Source organism: Marmota marmota, unplaced genomic scaffold (assembly GCF_001458135.2).
Source record: "Marmota marmota marmota unplaced genomic scaffold, marMar, whole genome shotgun sequence".
Classification (NCBI taxonomy): domain Eukaryota; kingdom Metazoa; phylum Chordata; class Mammalia; order Rodentia; family Sciuridae; genus Marmota; species Marmota marmota.
The window spans coordinates 12,787,189-12,809,256 of record NW_025999999.1 but is presented as its reverse complement, the minus strand read 5'-3'; the positions used below and the strand labels follow the sequence as shown (position 1 = coordinate 12,809,256).

Genomic DNA, 22,068 nt, shown 5'->3' with positions numbered 1-22,068 from the left:
CAACATAATCCTATTAAGCTATATACATAATGCATAATAAAAATGCAATAAATAAACATTAGTTGGCATTTGTACCGATCCAGATTGGTTATCTTTTTTTTTTTTTTTTTTTTTTGTATAACAGGTGATTAGGGTCTGAAATTAATAGTTACTTCATTTTTACTTTTGATTAGTGTTAGCCTGGTATATCTTTTCCCATCCCTTTACTTTGAACTTAACCAATGCTTTATATTTAAGAGTGTTTTTTGTTTGTTGTTGTTTTGTTTGTTTTTTTGGCAGGGGTGGCATGGGGTAGTTATTTATTTATTTTTATTCTCCATGCTGGGAATGGGCACCTCTGAGTTTTGTGTGTTTTTTAATCCAGTCTGAAAGCCTGCCTTGTAACAGATTGTTTTGGCCATTTACATTTAAAACAAATAGTAATAGAGATGAACTAAAAATGAGGATCTAGTGTTTTTCTATGTGTTTTCATTTGTTCTTTGCCTCTTTGTCCCTTTTTCTCTGCCTTCAAATCTTTAAAATCTATCCGTAATTAAGATTGTCTTAGTTTTTTTTTAAATATTTTTCTGTTGCAGAATTCCATCCAGGATATGATAATGTATGTTGTTTCCTTTCTCCTATTCCTTGTGACTGTGGTAGTTTATCTTAAAATTTTCTTAGTTGTGATTATCTTGATAGTTTTGAATACTGGTCAGTATTGTGTAGAATGTACCTCAGTTTGGATTTGCACGATTATCTTTCTTGTGCTTGTACTGTAGTCAGGAGTATTAGACATCCCTGTGCCTGCAGCTTGTTCTCAACACTAGCTCACAATTAGCCACAGCAATTCCTTGATATTTCTAATGTTAAGTTCTTAAACTGATACAGCATCTGGTCACATATGTTCCAGATACAAAGCTCTCAATTGCTGTGTCTCTTGGATATATGTTGCTCCCAATTTTGAGATGATTGTTTGCTCTGGAACTTCAATAATTTGATGGGAGAAATAAAATTCTTCTGTTTTTGTAGTTTTTCTTTTTGAATGCTTGCTCCAAGCTCTTAATTCATCTGAGTCGAGCCCAGAATCCCCTCACTATGCTTTTAGATACCCTCATCTATAGCATACCGAGGTAGATATGTCATTTAGAGTTGATTTAATACATGCCATAATTAGGTCCATATTTACTACAATTAACCAAGCAACCTATCAGTGTCCTTCTCACAGTTTTAGAGTAACATGTAGAATTCAACTTCTCTGTTTGAGAAGCCCAAATTTATACTCTTTCAATATTATACTCCTTGAACTCTGATTCCATACTATTAGTACACACTTCAGCAAATATTTCCCAAGAATGTTCTTTATAGAGTTTGAAAATAATGTGGTACATTTGGTTTTTGTGGCACTTTCCCAGGAATCACATTTTATATGTCACCCTCATACTATGCTTTGACTGAGTCCTATTACAAAGCTTAAAGCAATAAGAAAATAGTGTGTGCAGGTAAGATGAAGGACCACAACTTCCTTATAGCATCTCTGCTTCATAAAAGCCTTAACAGGTTTGTCAGGTAATCCTATTCAGACAACGAAAGAAGGTGCTTCTACTATAAAGGGAGGATAAGTGGAATTTTTCTGCTTCATCCAAATATTCCCATCTGCCTCTATCCCAAATTCCAGGTGCCATCCTTTGCCAGTGACTATTGTAACTTTGGCATAAAGAAACCTACAAGGTTGAAAGGTTGGATGCATTTTTATTTTTTTTTTATTTTTGAATTTAGTTATCTGCATGATAAGCCTGTGAATTTCATTTTCAGAAATTTCAATCCTGTAGCTTTAGGTAATAAAATTTTCTTTTAGTGCAATCATAAAAGCTTCTGAGTCCCTTCAGTAGTCCTTGAACTGGGAATTTAAATCCCTGTGCTTATAATTTTATTTAAAAGTCTCTGATGAATTTAAAAGCAATGAACCAACTACACCGTGCCACTTGTTTTCATTAAAATATTCTGTGATAGTGATCATTTCTATAGGTATTTGTTTCTGAGTATCAACAGATGATCATTTAATTCATTGTTTGGCCATTGCATGCCATAGACTTATGTTGATTTTCCAATAACAGATTAAAGCAAATGGATAAAACAAAGACCCTACAGAAAATTCTTTCTTTGTCTCCAAATCTTTCAGCAAGGGAACATGCTTTGGAAAAAAGTATTCTTGGAAAATGTCCACAAGGACAGAAGTAGAAAACATGGACGTGTTCATCTGCATCATCAATAGTATCAGAGAATGATTTCTAGGTAAGCCATAGTCTGTTCTGAGAACCTAGCCTTAAAGTTCTTTGCTTTGAAAACTCCTTCAGATATGTTTTAAGTGGAAGTGAGCAAGGACCATAGGATTTTGTAAGGAAAGAGCTGAAGCCTTTCTCTTTCTCTCTCTTTCAAAACTATGTTGGGCTCTTTCCATTTATAAGCTTCCAAACTCGTTATTATGGCTGACTTTAAGAAAGAATCTAGAGATCTGGCCATAGAATCACTTTAGTATTTGGTCCAGGATTTAGAGATGATAAAGGAAGAGATTCCATGTGGCTACTATCTACAGAAACAAGATGAACAAGAAGATCTTCATAACCTTACTTTATCTGCAGTTGGTTCTGTCCTACACTGACTCTCTGAGTATATCTGTTTATGGCTTACTCCTATGTTCCAGACCTCTTATATGATATTTTTATTTTTCCAATAAACTGAGCCTGAAAAGTACATGGATAGTGAACCCAGGAAATAGAGTTCAATTTAGTGAACTATAATCCAATCAGTCAAGAATCCATATTTAGGAGCCCTAAGATGGTGGTATCCACTAAATAGAAGTTTCAGGAAAATTATTAATTTTTTTGTTCATTTTATATTTTCGTGTCTACAATATTGAATATCAGCAAGTAATGCAGATGAACACATCCATGTTTTCTAATTCTGTCCTCGTGGACATTTTCCAAGAATACTTTTTTTTCCAAAGCATGTTCCCTTGCTGAAAGATTTGGAGATAGAGAAAGAATTTTCTGTAGGGTCTTTGTTTTATCCATTTAAAGAAAGGATCCTTTTGAAGTTTCCCATTCTGATCCAAATTTTCATCAAACAGTAATACATTTATTCATTAAGTAAAAAAGTATTTATTGAGCAAATGCTAGGTCATCGATTCAGAGAAATATTTTGATATCCGGTGTTTCTTTTTTTCCTAATAAATTTGAAAACCATTCAAATTCTCCAATATTTGTGCATTCTCGAAAGGTGTGGGCTGGAAGCTGAGAGACCGGAAATGGCACATGGGCCCCCAGACAGCCTAACCCACCATTTATCCTCTCCAGCAGGACTGTCAGGACACCCACTCCACAAAGACACTCATCTGGTGAGGCAGCCAGGGGCTGCATCGGTGAAGGAGTAAAAACCTTTTTCTAATTTTCACAAAGCCAAATTATGGGTTAGAGCCTTGCTTCCCACATTTTTCTGAGTGTTTGATATTTCTTTCTTCATTTAGATTCTACTCTTCTCCAAGGTTAGCAATTTTGTCTCATTTCCTGTTTCTCCTTTTTTTTTATTCCTCTGTAAAGAATGCTCCAAAAAATGCATTTAAATTTTTATAAAGTACTTGGTTTATTATACCCATATATCCTCTGTTTGTCAAACATAGGCAGTGAATATGAAGATTTTATATGGACATTAAAACAGGGCTATAGCTTATTAGTTAGACAGCTTATAAATGGAAAGAGGCCTGTGTTTGCTGTAGTGAAGGCAGGTAGGCTGGGAGAGGACTACCTCTTTCCAGGGGTTAATTTGGAAGCTGCTGTTACACACTTTTCTAATAGATCATCTTCCTATTGGGCAGAAAATGGGAGAGTCAGCCCTTTGCTATACCAGATAATCTAATTAAATTCTCCTCCCTACTGAATTGTGATAAAATTAAAGTCACATAGAAGTAAAGCAAGCTATGAATTTCCAGGGAAAATAGCAGAGGTCTGACCAAATAGCTAGCATGGGAATTCTGAATTCCAGATGCACATCAGAAGTACCTGGAAGCTTAGAATTGCTGGTGTCTGCCCAACCTCATAGTATTTTCTTTTCTTTTCTTTCTTTTTTTTTGTATTTCAGAATAAATGGGTATTCTGGGTAGTCTTGTCTACCCAGAACCTAGCTTATGGCCAAATGTTTTGATTCTAGTCTTAGGAAAAGTTTCACTAGAGATGGACCTTTAGATCATCCTATGGGCTGTATGTGAGCTAGACCAAGGGCTGCAGGAGATTCTTAACTCTAAGAACAAGGATTCAGAAATAAAACTGCATGCTGATGCTGCCTGACTAAATGACAAGGTTGGGCATTTGGAAGCAGGTGCTCATCTGTTTGCATTTCTGGGGCCATGAGTTTGGCTGGAATGACAAATACTAAGTAAATGGACAGACTCTGGTCATTTGAACACATTATGAAATTCCCTCTGTACTTCAACTGGATATTTTTCTATGGGGAGGTCTGTGTACTCAAAAGTGATGATGAATCTCCTGTCACTCAATAGTCAAGTTGTGCATTTTCCTACTTTGGTTTCTGCAGTGGGGTCAGTGGCAGATATTAAATGAATACTATTATGCAGAAGGGTTGTGGCTTAATTGAGGAAATAATATTTAAATATCATTACATTTTAGAAACAATTAGCTATCACAGTCAGAAGCAATATCTTGCCTAATAAATTTTATTTTTGACTTAAACACACTTTGTAAAAAATATTTGCACTCACTGTCAATATTTAAAATCAGAAATTTTCAATCATATCTCTATTACTAACAGGAAAAACAAGCAAAAACAGCAAATCAGTCAAATCTGGGACCATATTCCCTCTTAGAAATATTTGGCTTTTTAGTTGGAATACATACTCTATATTGAGATAGTCCACAAAACTTCTTACTGCTTTAATTCAATCTTGCTTTATCTATTTGATTACCTGCCTGATTTCTTCAGGTGTCTGGCTTTCCAACTCTGTTAGGCAAAAGTTGTTATTAATTCATTGCAAATATTTTAGGGAAAAGGGCTTCAGGGAAAAGATAAAGTCAAAAGGAATTAAACAATCAGAGAGTGTTGTGGTTTGGATGTGAGGTATCCCCCAAAAACTCATGCAAGAAGATTTGGAGGAGAAATAATTGGGTTACAGACTTAACCTAATCAGTGAATTAATCCCTAATGGGATTTTTTGAGTGGTAAGTGAAGACAGATAGGGTGTGGCTGCAACAAGTGGTTCATTGAGGGTGTGGCTAAGTGGTATATATTTTTGTACCTGGAAAGTGGAGTCTCTCACTTTGCTTCCTGATCACCATGTGAGTTGTTTCCCTTCACTACATTCTTCTGCCATGGTATTCTGCCTCATCTGGAGCCCTGAGGAATGGGGCTGGCCTTCTATAGTCTAAGACCTCTGAAACCCTGAGCCCTTAAAAACACTTTTCTCCTGTACAGTTGTTCTGGTAGGGTCTTTTAGTCACATCCGTGAAAAAGCTGACTAAAACTGAGAGGTTTCATGAAGGCAGCGGGGATTGAGCTATCGAAAGTCAGGGATTTCACAGGGACTAAAAAATATTTTTTAACACAAAAGCATAAAATAAATGCAAAAATGCATATTCATCATAATCTACAAATATAAAAAATTAAAGTCATGTAATTCCAAAGGACTGATAAGAATATGGGAAAAATAGGAACTCTCATGATGAAGGATGAATAGTGGTGCAGAGCTCTTTGAAGGCGCTTGCGAATAAATTTGACCTTCATATATGTGTTTGGAATTAGCGATTCCTTATTCAGAAATCTTTAGGCATTACCTTATCTAATAATATATGTAAATAAATTCAACATGGCATTGTCTGAGCACCCAAACAAGATCAAACATAGAAATAAATAAAATGTCCTTCTGTGAGACACTAGTTAAATAAATCTTGCATATACTCACACATTGGGAAATTCTACAGCAATAGCAATGGAAATTACGTATCACTTTGGCTAAATCCCCAAACTAGATGTATAAAGGAAAAAAAAAAGTTGTGATGCAGCATATACAACATGAAAATATCTATGATAACAAGTGTTAAAAGCAAACACACAAATTGAACAAATATGATATTTCAGGGTAGTACAGATTATTCCCTTGGGACTAGCAAAACTTGTATGGGTGATAAGATTGGCCTCATGTGGCCTGGGGACACAAGAAGCCTGGCCAAACTAAATGTAGGTCTGGGTGGTTTTATTATCTGATCAGATGGCCATTGCCACTATCTTTCTTCTTTTTAAAGCTATTATCTTTGGGGCCTGGGAATGGTTGACATTGTAGATTTGTATGAAAGATGTTGGTGGGGAAAACATCATCTAAAGGATGCTGGGAGAATCTTGCAGAACTTGCTTAGAGAAATGGAAAGGAAAGAAAAACAACAGATGCATTTATAATTTGTTTTTTCTTTGCTATGTTTGTGAAAATCCAGAGTCCCTCAGATAATGCACTCAAGTGACAAATGTTAGCTTTTGCCTGGGTGTTTCGCAGTAGCCTCCTAATTGCTTTGTTCTTTCAATCCTTGCCAACTTCCTGCCTCCTCATACCAAATGAGTCAGTCTCCTAAAAGCATAGTTGTGACAACTTATCACTAGTTCTTCATTGTCCTCTGCATAGATTTTGGATTATGCAGCTGCCACCCATCCTGCTCCAGCTTCTCTTTCTGTTCTGCCTCACCCACTCACTGTCTCAACAGATATTACTAAAAACTGTCTCTGTGGGCATTGGCCATTAGAGATGTGAAAGCTAACAACTCACCTATCCTTATAGGTCTCCCAGTCCAGAAGGGGAGACACACAAGAGAGCAGAGGACCTACTCTTTTGGGCATCGCACTTGACATGTGTACTACAAATTCAAGTGGACACACAACTATGGTCCATGACTGTGAGCACTAGATGAGCCACTCTGAGAAAGTGACATCTGAGCTGGTACCAAAGAGGTGAGGAAAGTGGTGTTCATGGAAACATCTATAGGGCAATATCTCAGTCTTCTCTCGTGCACTGGCCAAATTGGTCTCTGATCTGAGCATTTTCTGTTCATCCTACCGACTCTGCTTTTGCTAAGCCATTTCTTCTGCCATGAATATGTCTTCTCACATTTCCTCCTGTGGAAGCCAAGTATTGCTTTAAATCCCACCCCTTTTGTGAAATCTCACCTGATCTCACTAAGTCCTTCCTCTATTACCTGTAAAAGATTTTAGTGTGAGCTGGGCATCCCTTTCTTGGTAGGAACTATTCAATTACAAGCAACAGAAGTTAGCTGGAATAAGAGTGAGCCCACTGGAGAGTCAAATGTATTGGCTTAAATAGGCAAAATATGATGGTCAACTATAGGGAAGACTGGATCCAGAGACTTCAACAGCAAATCAGCACGGGTTCTACCGTCTCCCCCTTCCCTTCCTTCCCTTCTTCCTTCTCCAGTTCCTTCCCTTACTCTTTTTTCCTCCTATTTCCTCCTTTCCTCTCCTCTCTCTTCCTCTCTTCTCTTCTCCATATATATATTTTTTCTTTCATCCTACCTTCCCCAAAACCTGAAACCATGGCAGCATTGTCCTGTGCTGATGTCTGTAGATCTTTTGAGTCTGAAAGATAACTTCTCCCCATTAACTCAAGTGGGAAGATCTCCAGGGCAAACCTCTCTGGTTCAGATCACTTTATATTGCTTGAATATACCTGGGGACCACGAGAGGTAAGAGAACAAGATGGGTCACTCAGCTGCCACGTGCCCACCCATATGAACTGAATGGCAACTACCTGAGCAACCGTTTGTTTGGAGTTGAGGAGAAGGCTGCACCCAAGGAGAGGGGAGGGGGGGTGTTCTGAGCTGATCAGAGTAAAAGATGCTCATGCAGAGGAACACTCCACCCCTATATGGAGGCATGGTCAGGGTGTGTGGCCTAAGAGGTAGGCCTCACTGTGTCCCACAGATCTAAGGTGCATCCCAGATTCAGGGCAAAATTGTATATGTGGTCCATTCCCAGCCTCCCATAGTTCTTGCAACTCCATAACATCAGGCATATTGCATATTACATTTTTGCAAACCCATTTATTCCACACGGTCTCTGTTTCCATCATATTTCTGTGGAGAACTTGTCCCAGAAAGCAAACAGGACTGAGTATTAATGCCCCTCTAGAGAAGTTGTTTTGCAGCATGCGGAGTCATACCTCTGTCTGAGGCTCACTCTTAATTTATGGACAATTTCTGTTGCTGTTAGCTTCAGCTTCTCCCTTAGACCACTTTTTATCAGTTTCAATGTCATTTACTTTGTAACTAGAAAGTATGGGCTTCCCCGAGGGGAGCCCATGCCCAAACTCAAGCCTGCCTTCTTATTTGAATGGTATAAATGATTAACCTCACTCACTTGCTTTATCCATCCCTACTCCATTGTAAAGAATACTGGCTGCTTCATCTCAGCCTGTGCCCACAGTTTGTTTATAACTGGCACGACATGTATCACTTTGTACCATTTTTATATTGTTTAATATTGTTTTATGTGTTTGAAGTCCTGACACACATATACTTCCTGCATCTTTCTTTAAGCAATTATTGATTCCTGTGTCAGATCCTGGATCTTCTTTGATAGTGCAGAATCTGAGAGTTAAAAAAAAAAAAAAAAGAAAACAAAGAAGAAAAGCCACAGGGATGTGAATGATAAATCACTGAGCCAAAGCAAAGAGGTAGAGAGAGAAAACCAGAACATTCTTTACTTGAGTTAAAAAAAAAAAAAAGTTGTGGGGAGGTTTTTTATTATTATTTCTTTTAAAAAGAGTGGAAACAAAGGAAAAGAGAGACTTATTGAGGAAGGATATGGAATGATGAGTGTGGAAACTTAGAAGTGTGTGAGAGATTTAGAAAAATAAGTTTTTCTGAGTGGTATTCATTGAAACTTCTTTGATATCTATAAGGAGATAACAAACGTGATGTAAATTGATTTGCATTCATTTTTGATTATCACTTTGGAGTTTCTTAAAATGTGACCCAATGTTAGGACTGAAGCCAAATTCTGCTTACAGATTCTTCTTCAGAGGTCACCTTAAGTGAGCTGTGGCTATAGAGGAGCAAGGTTGGTTTAGGGCTTCATGAGGCTACCTCTAACTCACAAATGACATAGGAGGGTGACAGGAACTTCATGGTGACTTTACTACCTCTCATACCACTGCAATATTTACTATCTCATTGTATTCTCCTAACAGCCGTTGTGTTCTCTCACTTTTCACAAAAGGCAATGGAAACTCAATATTCCTGGCTACAATGGTGTTTTCTGTAGTCGTAAATGTTAGGAAATAAATAAATATATGAATAGTTACATAAATGATTTTATATCCATGCCATGACCATTACACAGCCTCAATAAAAATGGCAGTTTAAAAGCAATTTAATGTCATATGACAATGTATAGGATATGACATTAAGTAAAGAAAAATCAGGCTATCAAATTACAAGCATGACAAGATTTCAGGTTTATAAAATGGAAAATCTATTTAGCAGGGAGAATGAAACTGAGCTAAAATCAGTTTTCTCTGCTCCAGAATGAGCACTCATGTCATGTGTCCTGAGCAGTAGAAGGGACTGTTTTCTCTGCCTTTTTAATGCTACCTACTTGGACCTGCCATGCCCATGTGACTCTTCCTTCCCAGATGCTGTCCCTGAACTCAAAATTTTGTCGGGAGCCACCCCTCCTGCCAGACTTTTCTTATTGCTATCTCTTCACCTTCTTGATCTTTTTTCTTGTGGTTTGTTATTGCCTCAACCTACATTATCTTCACACACATCATGTGTGTAATAGTTTGTGCTCTCTCACATAACTCTAGGTCTATGCTAGGACTGTCAGGTGCAAATGGGGAAGCCACAAAAACATTGTACATATGTAATTTTTACTTTCCTACTACCTACATTAAGACATGTTTACTTTTATGGTAAAAAAAGAAATGCATTTAATTTTATATCACTTGTAATTGTTTAAAATATTATAATTTCAATACATAATCAATGTTGAAGTTAATCTATGAAATAACATACATCTTTGTATTAAGTCTCAGATTTCAGTTTGCATTTTAACCTAGAGCACATCCCAATATGGACTAGCAATATTTCAAGTGTCTAAGTGACAGGTGTGGCTAGTGGCTGCAGTATAGGACTGCACAGATACGCTATAACCAATATTCTTGCTGCTTAGATTGCTTTTTAAACTTCTTGGCTTTGTACAGTACATTTAGGTAAAAGGATAATCAGCACTCTATCCAATAGTGACTTGTCAGAAAACTGTTTCCCTTAATGGAGAATTCAGCTGTGGTGCCTCTGTTAATGAATTAATTGGCAAGAGATATTTGGCAATGGGGAAGTTTTCCATTTGTTTAATTAAATAAAAATGGGGATTAAAATTACTGATTTCTTTGAGTCATGTCAGGATCCTCCACTTCTCTGAAACATGATTGTCACCATAACTGAAACTTTACCAAGATGAAATAGCAGATGCCTAAAATGGCTGGCTAGAAGCCAGCAGAGTGAGTCCCCTTCTTAGTGACATCTGAAAATCACTTAGTCTTAGTTTGTACTGCTCTGAAAAATTATGGGAAGGCCTGAACTTTGACTACCAATTATTGCTCAGAAGTAACGTTTTTCCTTTTCTTTATCATTTTGTAATTACTTTATGTGAATTGTTAATTTAGTCACAACCAGATAATTAAATATAATTATTTTCTAAGAGTTGGGCTGATTTGCTACTGAATATTTTCTCTGGGTCATAGCAACCTGTTCATGATCCCTATCTAAACAAATCTGATATGCATCCCAATATTATTACACTTGCAACATATTGACCCTTTTCCCACTGAGAACTTTACTTTTAATCGACATCCTTTCTTACACATTTTATAAATTCTCCTATGATTTCCAACTTTGTCAGTTATATTTGGCAGTTATTATCTTTATTTTACAGATGAGGAATATGAGTCTTTTTTGTTTTGGAGGGCGGCAGTACTGGGGATAGAACTTGGGGGACTCGGCCACTGAGGTACATTCCCAGCCCTATTTTGTATTTTTATTAGAGACAAGGTCTCACTGAGTTGCTTAGTGCCTCACTTTTGCCGAGGCTGGCTTTAAACTCCAGATCTGTCTGCCTCAGCCTCCTGAGCCAAGTCTTGGGGTTTTTAAATGACTTTCCCTGCTCTTGACTCTCACTTTGCATACTATCCACCATGTCACTGCTAGAGAGATGCCACATGACAGACAATTCAACTGCCATGGCCTGACCACAATATTCTCTGCTAGTATCTGGCCCAGTACCAAGTCTTTTATGTGACCCATGCTTCCCTCTGTGATCTGGCCCCTGGTCCCTCTCTCCAGCCTAATTTCTCATCTTGGTGAGCTTGGAATGCTACACATACTGGTGTATGAAGAGCCCTAACTGGGTGTACACAGCTGATATAAAGGTTTAAAATTAGCTCTTAAGATTTCTGCATTTAACTATTTATATCTCAATTTTAAAGATAAGGCACAGGCTTATCACAATACATAAGTGCTCCAGCAAATGGATTTCTTATTTAACCTCTCTCTCTTTCTCCTCTCCCCTTTCCACTCCCACTCCGAGGGTCACTTGATTCTGTACTGGACTATTCTCATTCTCTGAGTATGGCATGGCATAGTCAAATTCAAATGCTTACTATCTTGACCATTTCTGAACACATATTTATGTGTGAAACAAAAAATAATAATAGTTGCCTCCAGCCATTATCTTAATAATTATAGTGTACACAGCTGATTCTGCTCATTTTCAGGTAAAATTAATGGAAAAAGTGAGTCTAGAGTATGGGTTAAGAGCGTGGGTCCTTGGAGGCCACAATACTTGTGTTTGAATCTGTCTTTCCATTTTATATATTTATTGCATGCTCAAAATACCACTTGTGTTATTAGTGCAACAGATAAAGAATCTAGGGCTTAGAAATGCCAAGTAATGAGCTTAAGATGAAGAGCCAGTGAGGAGGAATGCAGAGATTTGACCCAACTCGACCTAAGTGTAAAGTGCATGCCCTCAGCTGAAGAGAAGATGACAGCACACAGACCCGCAGGCTCAGATTCCTTTATCCTTCTCACTGTCATCTATCTTGATGCCTGCTTCCAGCTAACAGGATGTTGCTTACGAGAACCTTCATGTTGTACACAACTAAAAAATATCAGGGGGCTCTCAAGGGGAATTTGATTTGCTGCTGAATGTTTAGTTTAAATGTTTACTCAACTTCTTAAAGAGAGTTTTTTTTTAATTCTTTTGATTTAGCTGTCATATAACTAGGGTTTCTAATTTTCAAACTTAATAATGTATTTCTTTAGATTTTTTTTAGTAATGACAATGTCTTAATGGGGTTTTCCAATAATTTTAGACTTAATTTAAATAACATAATTGCTGCTGATTTGAATACTTTTTATCTGCACAGTTACCCAGCACTCCTGCATTTCACAGGCATATGCACACCATTAAACACCATTCCTTCTCAAGCCGGTTATATTCTGGTATTGCTATTCCTTATAAAATTTCATCTCTAACAAGACAGTTTGTTTGAATGTTTTCATAATAGGGTGACATTGATCTTACTTCAAGGAGAAGTTGGCTATGTTTTTAACTTATACATTTGCAAAAGACTCAATTTGTTTAAAAATTATTGAGCACTGCATCTATTACTAATTAAATGCTAGTTAACATTCTTTTACTTTCTCATTTTTTTGGAATCTTTCTGCTTCCTGTCAGGGACCTTGAAAAAAGTCTATAAATTCCATTAATGGGTTTTATATTCTACCTTCAAGAGATTGCAGAATAAAATTTAGAAAACTTAAGCAGGCCAACATCTGTATTTGACAAAGATGTGAAATTCCAGGGAATATCATTAAACTGGCAGGAATTAATAATTTCAGTAATCAATGATTCCCAACACTTATAATAGTTTTTTTTTAACTGTCAAGTCAATTCTTTAAAGTTTGCTTTTAACATTGAAGCTCTGAGAAATCATAACAGATATAAGGATCAAGTTTAAAATTCTGGGGTACATTTTTTAAAACTGGAAAGTCAGATATATGGTTACTCTGTTTCATCTTTAAAGAGCCCTGTTGAATGGCAAATTAGTCCCCTCTTAGAAATGTGAGGACTGAGACTTAGTGTGTATATACGTTGGGGTGGAGAGAGAACTCTATGCAGAGGAGGCAGCATGTGCCCAAGTCAGACCTCCCAGGAACCTGGAGAGTAAGACGGAGTGAACGAAGGAAGGTCTGAATGGAGGCCTTGCATGCAGGTGGGGCTAGCACATGGTGAGGCTGAAGGAGGCCACTAAAGGTTTGGTGCCTTGTTCACTGCACTGGAAAAGGCATTGCCACTCTATTGTGAAGTATGTATTAAAAGGGTGAGCATGGGAGGATTAGATGAACTCTAGATAGGGTGAGGGGAAGGAGGGGGGCAAGGGGTGTAAACAAGATGGTGGAATGATATGGACACCATTACCCTAAGTACATGTATGAAGACATGAATCAGGTGAATATATTTTATATACAGCCAAAGATATGAAAAATTGTGCTCTATATGTGTAGTATGAATTGTAATGCATTCTGCTGTCATATATAACAAATTCGAATAAATTTTTTTAAAAAAAAAAGGGTGAGAGAAAACTCTCAGTTTAGATGGATTGTAATAGCTCCAACTAGGGTATTGGAAGTACAACTAGAATATTGATAGTATTGAGAATGATTTTCTAAACGAGCTGACAAGGCTCATTTATTGGGTAGATGCGAATAGCCAAGACTAGGGGAGGAGGAGGTATTGAGTAGGATTGTTGGGTGTTAAGGTTTCAAAACTCTGTAGAAGGTAGAAGTTTCATAATTTTTTTTTTTTAGAGAGAGTGCTGGGAAATAAAAAGAAAAATTAAAAATTTAAGGGAATTGCCACAGGTAACCACAGTTGTACAAGAATAGGCAGGGAGAATAGAGAGATGGAGAAGTTGGACACTGGTATAGTGTAACAGAGGCCTCAGACAATCCTACAGGGAGTCTGAGACTGGAACAGCCTTTCAAGCATGTTCCTAGTTGAGGCAAAAGAAACAATCTGGCCCATTATACAAAGAGAATCACCGTGGAGAAGAACCTTACTTCAGATGAGTTAGTTCCCTTCAATTAACAGCAATTCTTGGCAAAAGATTCAGTTGAGAATGTCTGCTAGGCGCATCCCTGTGGATGAGAAAATGAATGAGATCATCCTGTGGGGTGTATGGTAATATACAATGGCATCTACTACATTCTGTTCTTTGCACTTCTCCAATGCATCAGAAATTACTTCTATAGGAGTCTGGTAGGACTTTTCCTAGGCAAATTTTCAAAAGAAAGTTTACCAGGACAGTTGATAGCCCCTAAAACTACAGCTGGTTTGGGGACTGCATCTGAAACTCTCTTTCCCTGAGGCTGAGTATTGAGATTTCCCTCACTCTTGCCAGGACCTCTGGTGGGCTCAGCAGTGTATCTGGCTGGATGGTGCAGGTGTTTCTCAATGAGGTTTCAGATCCCTGATCAACATGACCTTCTCAGATCACTCATCAATGTAACACAAAAATTGGATAAGAAAGTACCAAGAACTGCTGCAAGGATATTCTGACCCTATCCCCATCATGAGACCAAAATCTAAACTATTGTTCTGAATTTCTCTATGTGACAGTAACACTGCATCCTTTTGATGTTTAGGGGGCCTTGCCCTTCCAAGAATGAGGACTCTTTTCTTTACCAGTTTCTCATCACAAGTAGCCTCAGTGACCCAGGAATAACCTAACATTAAAGTTTACCATATCCTCAGATTGGAATTTCCCTCTCCTTAAACTAGAACATCTCTTTCTGCTTTCCAGCTTCAGGTGATGAAATTAATTTTACACAGCCACAAGGAACTTCTTATTTTTAACTTCATTTTATATTGACCTTAAATAATCAATAACCCAACTTTATAAAATACAATTCTACTTCCAAAACTTAAGGTCATTAAAAAGCATCAGAGTCAAGCAGTTTAAACAAAGCTACCTTAAAATTATATAAAATTACACATGGGTTCAACTTGAAACATATGATTTTTTTCCCATTCATCTTGACAGTTTAAAATGTAATTTATATTTTACAGTTCAGGTCCTGAATTAAGTGCCTTCATTGTTCCATTCATTGAAAATAGTAACCAGACCCCACAGGGTGAAATTGCAAATTGATTTCTAGAAGCAAAGAAAAGATGGATTGCTGATTGACTAAAGCCTGAAATTAGAATGACACGGAGTTTTTCCTTATGACCCGAGAAACTCAAAATGTACCTGTCTCCCCTCCAAAGTGGGTCACAGCCAACATGCCTAATTATTGAGGCTGTATGTCTGATGTCAGCTTTAATAAATTCCAATTTAGAATTTTCTTTCCTTAAAAATATGGTACAAGCCTTTCCTACAAATCTCTCACACAGGCATGCCTGCATACACCCATGCATACCTAAGTGACCATAAACCGTTAGTAAATATAAGACCCAGCTTTCATATCTTTATACATGTCTTATTTTGGCACCTATAAACATAGATGACTTGTGATTTTGAAGACTATAACTTTTTGTTTATTTTACTTTCAAAGCCAGGTCGTGGAACCATCAATTTTGTGACAGGCATTAATCTCCAAAGGACCCATGATCTTTTACTATGTGGAAATTGACCCCTCAGAATGAAAGTCAAACATCCCTAATTCACACTAACCTCTGCACCAGTATCCCCTTGAGCTCTCCTTCCTCAAGAGCTCCTCCGTCTCCCCTTTTCCATCTTACTCTGAACTCTGAGGACATGGCCCAGTGGTTTGAACTCACCACTGACTAGTTTCTCAACTGTAAAAATGGAAAGGTCAAACCTTTCTCATGCACTGCTGTAAATACTAATGAGATAATGAAGTCTCTCTTTCTGGGTCTGTCCTATTTCTTCTATTGCTATCATTTTCTGGGAACCAAGGACAGGCATTTTTTTTTTAACCTTGGAGAGTCCTCTTTCCATCTGGGACAAGTTTAAGGTGGTGGGTAGGGAGCGGAAGGGGGTCACAGAAAGAACAGGGGCTCACCAACAAATGAACTCTGATATATTTTTTAAAGGCAATCTAAGTGAAATCTGTGGTATTTTTCTTTCTATGCCTCACAGTTCACTTAGCATTATGTCCTCGAGTTTCACACCGGTGTTGCTGCACATGACCAAATTTCATCATTTTTGTGGCTGAATAATATTTGCTGATATGTGGAAACTGAAAACCTTGAACTCAAAGAAGTACAGAATAGAATAGTGGTTATCTGGGAAGGGTGTGTGAAAGCAAGGGGTGGAGAAGATGGTTAATGGGTGCTTCTGGGTAGGAGGAATAACTTCTGATGTCTATAGCTCAGTAGAATAAATATGGCAGACAACAATTAAATATTTCAAAATATATAGTAGGATTTTGAAGTTCCCAACACATATAATATCATTCTGAGGTGATATGTCTGCCAATTTTCTTTATCAGATCATTAGATATTGTATACATGTATTGAAATGTCACCTGTACCCTATAAATATGTACATAGTGCTAATCAATAAAAATGTATTGAAAATCCATCAAAGAGTATTGGTAACTATACTAGTTCTCAAAAAGTAGCTCCTAGACATCAGGTTTATGTTCAGTGACAGTTAAATTCAGATTTCTCAGCTTTACCTCAGATGCATGAATGAGAATCAACAGAGGTTTTTTAAGAAGCTGCTTCTGATCCTTAGTAGTCACTTAATGCCTAAAACTGTGGGAGTTTTAAAGTTTATTGAAATAAGACAACAATTCTGTTTCCAGTTTTAATGAATGTTTGGTTCTGAAGAAGTAATGACAGTCCTCGCCTGCCCTGTACCACCCATTCCTGCATCCAGATCTGCGCTGGAGGGGACTATCAGAGCCAGTCACAGCCCGTTCCCACAGTGGTGAACAGACAGGAGCTCCTTAAACCACTCCAGACAGGCTGGGTGTGTCTTAAAAAGAAATACAACTGAAAGGCACCCCAACCTTGTGTGGAGCCTCAGACTCCACGTTCAGATTCCCAGGCATCAGGAAATTCACCAATCAGAAGCTCTGCCTACACACAGCCCCTGGGATATCACCAGCTCAGCAAAGCAGGTGGAAATTGAAAACTTTCTCATGGTGGATAATATAATATTATTAGTTCCAATCCAATAGCAAGGCTGAAGCACCTTATTAATAATTCCCACTTCTCTATGTGCTCTAACGCCTGTGCGATGTGTTTCTCCTTCACTCTGGGAGTCCATAATGACCAGTGCTGAATTATTGATTTCTATTTTTCCATTGAATAAGAAGCATGCAACAAAGGAGCCCATAAATGTGTTCTAAACCCATCTAAGCCAGGCATAAAGTGTTTTTTTGCAAAACAAAAGAAAGAGATCCTCATTTCTTAATGACTATATTTGTGAATAGAGCAGCCAGGGATGCAGAAGCCTGAAAAATTACTCATCTGGGCTACTTTCAAATATTTACTACATGTGCTTCCACAGATAATATTTCAAACACAGATGCATAAACACATGGACACACACAATCATAAACTCCTACCTGTATAAAAGCTGATAAATCATGGTAGAGGATCAAAACCAGGATCTGATTCCTGGGTCTGTGAAATGAAATTTAAACTCGATTTTTATTTCATGTCAGCCTATTTATACTTACTAGAAAGAAAGCCAAAGAACTAAACATTTTTGTTTTTATTTTCAGGTTGGTTTCTTCCTGTGTGTTTGACTTTGTGCCCCTATCTCCTCTGCTCTATTCTTCTCTGTTGCCCTCTCAACCTCTCTGTTTCTGGGGAATATGTACTGTTTGTTCTCCCTCTCTCTGATGGATACTAGTTAGATAATTTAATAACTTCTTGCCTTAGTCAACAACCCTAGTGTTTTTTTTTTCTCCCTGAAAGGAATACCCTGTGGTTTGTGTGTGCAGAATATTTTTATTAGTTCATGTTCCATGCCAAACTCATCTCTTTTGTTTACAGCCATACATTAAATTATAACTTACATAGTTTATAATCAAAGCTGTGCTATGTCAATGTAGGCATATGTGTGAATGGGTTCATAATAAAATGCAAAGGTTTTACACCCCACTTTTCTCCACTTGCTATCTCTCTCCTAGATAGAACCGCTACTTAATGATTTCTGACTATAGTGCATTCATGGTTAATTCATAACTTTATAAAATGCTTCTATCTCTAGATCTTGATGTATCCACTCATGAGCTGGATGTTTTACGTTCTACATTTCTCTCCTTTATTTCTATCTTGATATTGAACCCAAAGAGAGAAATTTAGAAGAATGAGGATCCCCTATGCCTTACATTCCACTGCCCTTGTTCCCTAAGGATTGATTTCTACCCAAATATAACACTGCTGGGAATCCAAAGGTCACAGAGTGATCTCAGGAGTGGAGCCAATGGAAATGCCGATTTTCACATTGTCACTCTTCTTCCTCAGTTATTACATTGTAGGATACCACCTGGAAAGTAATTCAGAATCCCATACATGACCAGAAATCTCAGGCAAAATTAAGTGATCTTTTGAGAGGCTATGAGACCTGCTGTGACAATGACATATTCTCCCTTTTCCTGACTGTCTCCCTGTATCTTAACATCATTAACATGTATAATCAGACCTGGAATTTTACAACTGTCAGAATAAATGAGGTATAGCATAAATCCCATTATTTTATCCTGCAGCAGTTGGGGTTGGTTTTCTAAACCAATTATTCAAAAACACAGCATTATTACCTTGTCTCCTTAGGGCAATGGATGAAGGCTTACTATAAATCAATGCCCAAATTCCATCTAGAATCAGCCTGTGGCTGATTTTTTGGAGATGTTAGGAGGAAAAAGAGGTTTCTTATGAGGAACAGCAAAGGGAATGTTTAGATTGCAGAGAAAAAGACTCAGAAGATAACAGAAGAATACATGTTAATGATCAGCAAGGAGCAAACTAAGAATATACTTGTCAATGGAAGAGATCTAATTAGAAGGAAACTACTTTCAATTTGGGTTAAACAAAATATTTCAATGAGCCTAAAATTTCATCTTTATGACCTAGCCAGAGGATTAGTTACAAAGATAACTTCATCAGTTTTTAATAAGAATTGAAGAAGTGGACCAAGGAGAAAGAGGAGAGACGATGTTGGCAATGAAATAACAGGACTGAGTGGTAAATTACTTGAGGGTCAATTTTTTCTCCTTTAAAAAGTGCTAGAATAAATGACCTTTCTTTCTCTCCCATTTTTCAAAAGCTGTCAATACATCCCAACCATCTCCTTTACTTATAACAAGCACATAAAATGTACTATTTTGTGGGGAAGGGCATTTATAGCTTTTAAAAACACTTTGGTAGTTGTATGTTTAATTTGAGTCTTTAAATAGGTGAAGTAGGAGTTTTATAAGAGAAAAAAGGAACTTAAAGAGTGTAAATATGGTGCTGAGCCTGGACTTCAATTCCATTTTAATTCTAAGCTTTCAACTGAAAGTCAAGACTCAAAATAATTAAAAGAAATCACTTTCTTTTAAACATAATGATGATATACTAAAGTACAATATTTATGCCTTTTTTTCTGGTTAGCCAATTCTGAACATTTCTTCAGATGCACCTAAGTTTTTTTCCTCAAAAAATGTGTCTTATACTATACATTATAACTTGTTCGCTCCCAGAATTATTAGAGTGTGTAGAATACACACACACACACACACACACACTTACACTCTGCATTGCTGATCTTCCCAGCATACCTCTCCCCAAGTGACGATTTGGAAATATAAGTTCAGTTTAGTAATTTAGACTATGTATTTTAAAATCAATCAGATCTTCATCAAATCTACCCTAAACATGGGTGATATTAGACCAATAATTAAACCTCACTAAGCTTAATTTCTTCAAATACAGTATAGTAAAATAAGAAAACCCAGCTATAAATAGAAATGGATTTTTTTTTAAATTGTAGTTGTAGATGGACAGAATGCCTTTATTTTATTTATTTCTATGTGTTGCTAAGGATTGGACCCAGTGCCTCATGCATGGTAGGCCAGTGCTCTGCCACTGAGCCGCAGCCCCAGGAATGGATGTTTCTCATCTACCCTCTTTATTGATTTTCCAGATGATTTTAATGTGAGGAAAAACAAAGGTTGGTTAGGAGAACTAGGGCTGCTCAAGCGGAAAACTTCTTCCCGCAGGCTGACGATGAGATAAGTTAAAGAATAACAAGCGATCCAAGAAAAGCCCTCAGTGTTCTTCCTCAACAGCTCTAAGCCTGGGGGGGGAAGGGTGCCCAGACTTTATAAGAACAGATATCAATCAGTCATCTCTGCCACAAAGAAGAGTGCTCTTTTGAAAGAAGAGAATAAAGCCAGATCAAAAGAGAGGGGAGAGAATGAGCAAATATTTGCTCACAGAGGATTAGAAAGACCTGCTGTCATGTGTTAACTGCTCATCTGTCTCACTTTCATTATCTTAAGCTATACTGAGCTGGATTTTCTCATTAAAATTGGAAGACGCCTATTCAGTACAATACCTTTTAGAGTTATAGGGTTCCAACAAGCATTACATGAACTAATGCGTGTAAGAATTTAGAACATTGCCCACCTACAGTAATCAAACAATGAATATTTATGCTAATGAAAGTGATAATGATACTATCATCTCTTCCCAATTCTTGGAAATTCTCCTGTCAAACACCATGTTAAGAGTAGGCATTCACTCAATTTGGATTAAATGGTGTGCTTCCTTTCTCTGGAAGATAGAGTTAAAGAGTTAGGACTAAACTGAGCACAGTGGCAAATGCCTGTAATCCCTGAGACTAGAGAGGCTGAGGCAGGAGGATTGCAGGTTGGAGGCCAGCCTCAGCCTCAGCAACTTAGCAAGACCCTGTCTCACAATAAAAAACTAAAAAGTTTGGAGATCTAGCTCAGTGGTAAAGTACCCCTGTGTTCAATCCCCACTACTTAAAAAAACTTGGAATGGAATGACAAAGCTAAATAACTGGTATCTGTGTTTTCTGTAGTCAGATCTAACTACCTTCAGACTTTCTATCTCATTTACTTCCATTCAGTCTTATCATTGTTAATTCAGGTTGAAATCTCAGCTTAGACTCAGCCATGAAAAAAAAAAATAGTTCAATCCCTGCTCTATGTGTGTCTGCTTGGAGAAACAAATGCATCTGTTATCTCTTGGACATGGTGACTATGTGGAGTTGATTGCTACTGCCTGTCATCTGTGTGAATTTAAGGTCCTGCATCATTCTGCTCTCTCTATCATTTCTCTATGTCTGTCTTGCAAAAAGGCAACTCTGAAGCTAGTCCAGAAAGGAGGATGTTTGGGGAAATTTTTAAAAGGGCAGTGATACAGTCATTTTCTGTATGTATTTAAGATAATGTACAGATGAGGAAAAGTGTGTTAGAAAGATTTGAAACAATTTTGGAGAAACACATGATTATCATTTCAGGCTGCTCATGGTCACTAATTATTGTATTCATCTGCTTCCATATTATCAATGTTAATATTGTGGTTAATTCTGAACCCCAATTTGGAATATACCAGTGTATTTTCTTTGCATCTCCTGGAACCTAGTCAATTTCTAGGTAAGGACTTTAAGCAAAGCAGAAAACCCTACAGAAATTTTTAAAAGCATCAACTTTGAGAATAAAATAACAGATAAAGTTTTAACTGCCATTTCTTCACTGTCAATTTAAGAATAGTTTGGACTTCAGATTTAGTGATTACCCTTATTACCAGTGTCAAAATGAGGCTTAGAAGCTGACTTTAATTTAAAATTTTCCATATACATGAAATGAGATCTCCGATTTCTCAAGAGTTGATGATAGAATTATTAGTTGGTATTTATAAGAGGTTTAGTCATCATCAATAATATTCCGACAGCCATATTATCACATCTTGGAATTTGGACCCTGTGGGACAAGATGACTGTTTTCAATTGGTGACACTGCCTGCCTCTCA

The 22,068-nt window shown here is 37.3% G+C and overlaps 1 long non-coding RNA gene across 37 annotated transcripts in view; it reads left to right on the top strand.

The window, feature by feature from the left end:
* Positions 1 to 22,068, top strand: part of LOC107149875 — a 528,547-nt gene that overhangs the window by 29,270 nt on the left and 477,209 nt on the right. For 2 of the 37 annotated variants that reach the window (XR_007349151.1, XR_007349141.1), the window contains one exon: positions 2,159 to 2,271. The exons of the other annotated variants lie outside the window; for them this stretch is intronic. This is a non-coding gene — a long non-coding RNA (uncharacterized LOC107149875). The remainder of the gene's footprint in view (positions 1 to 2,158; positions 2,272 to 22,068) is intronic. 37 annotated transcript variants of the gene reach the window in all.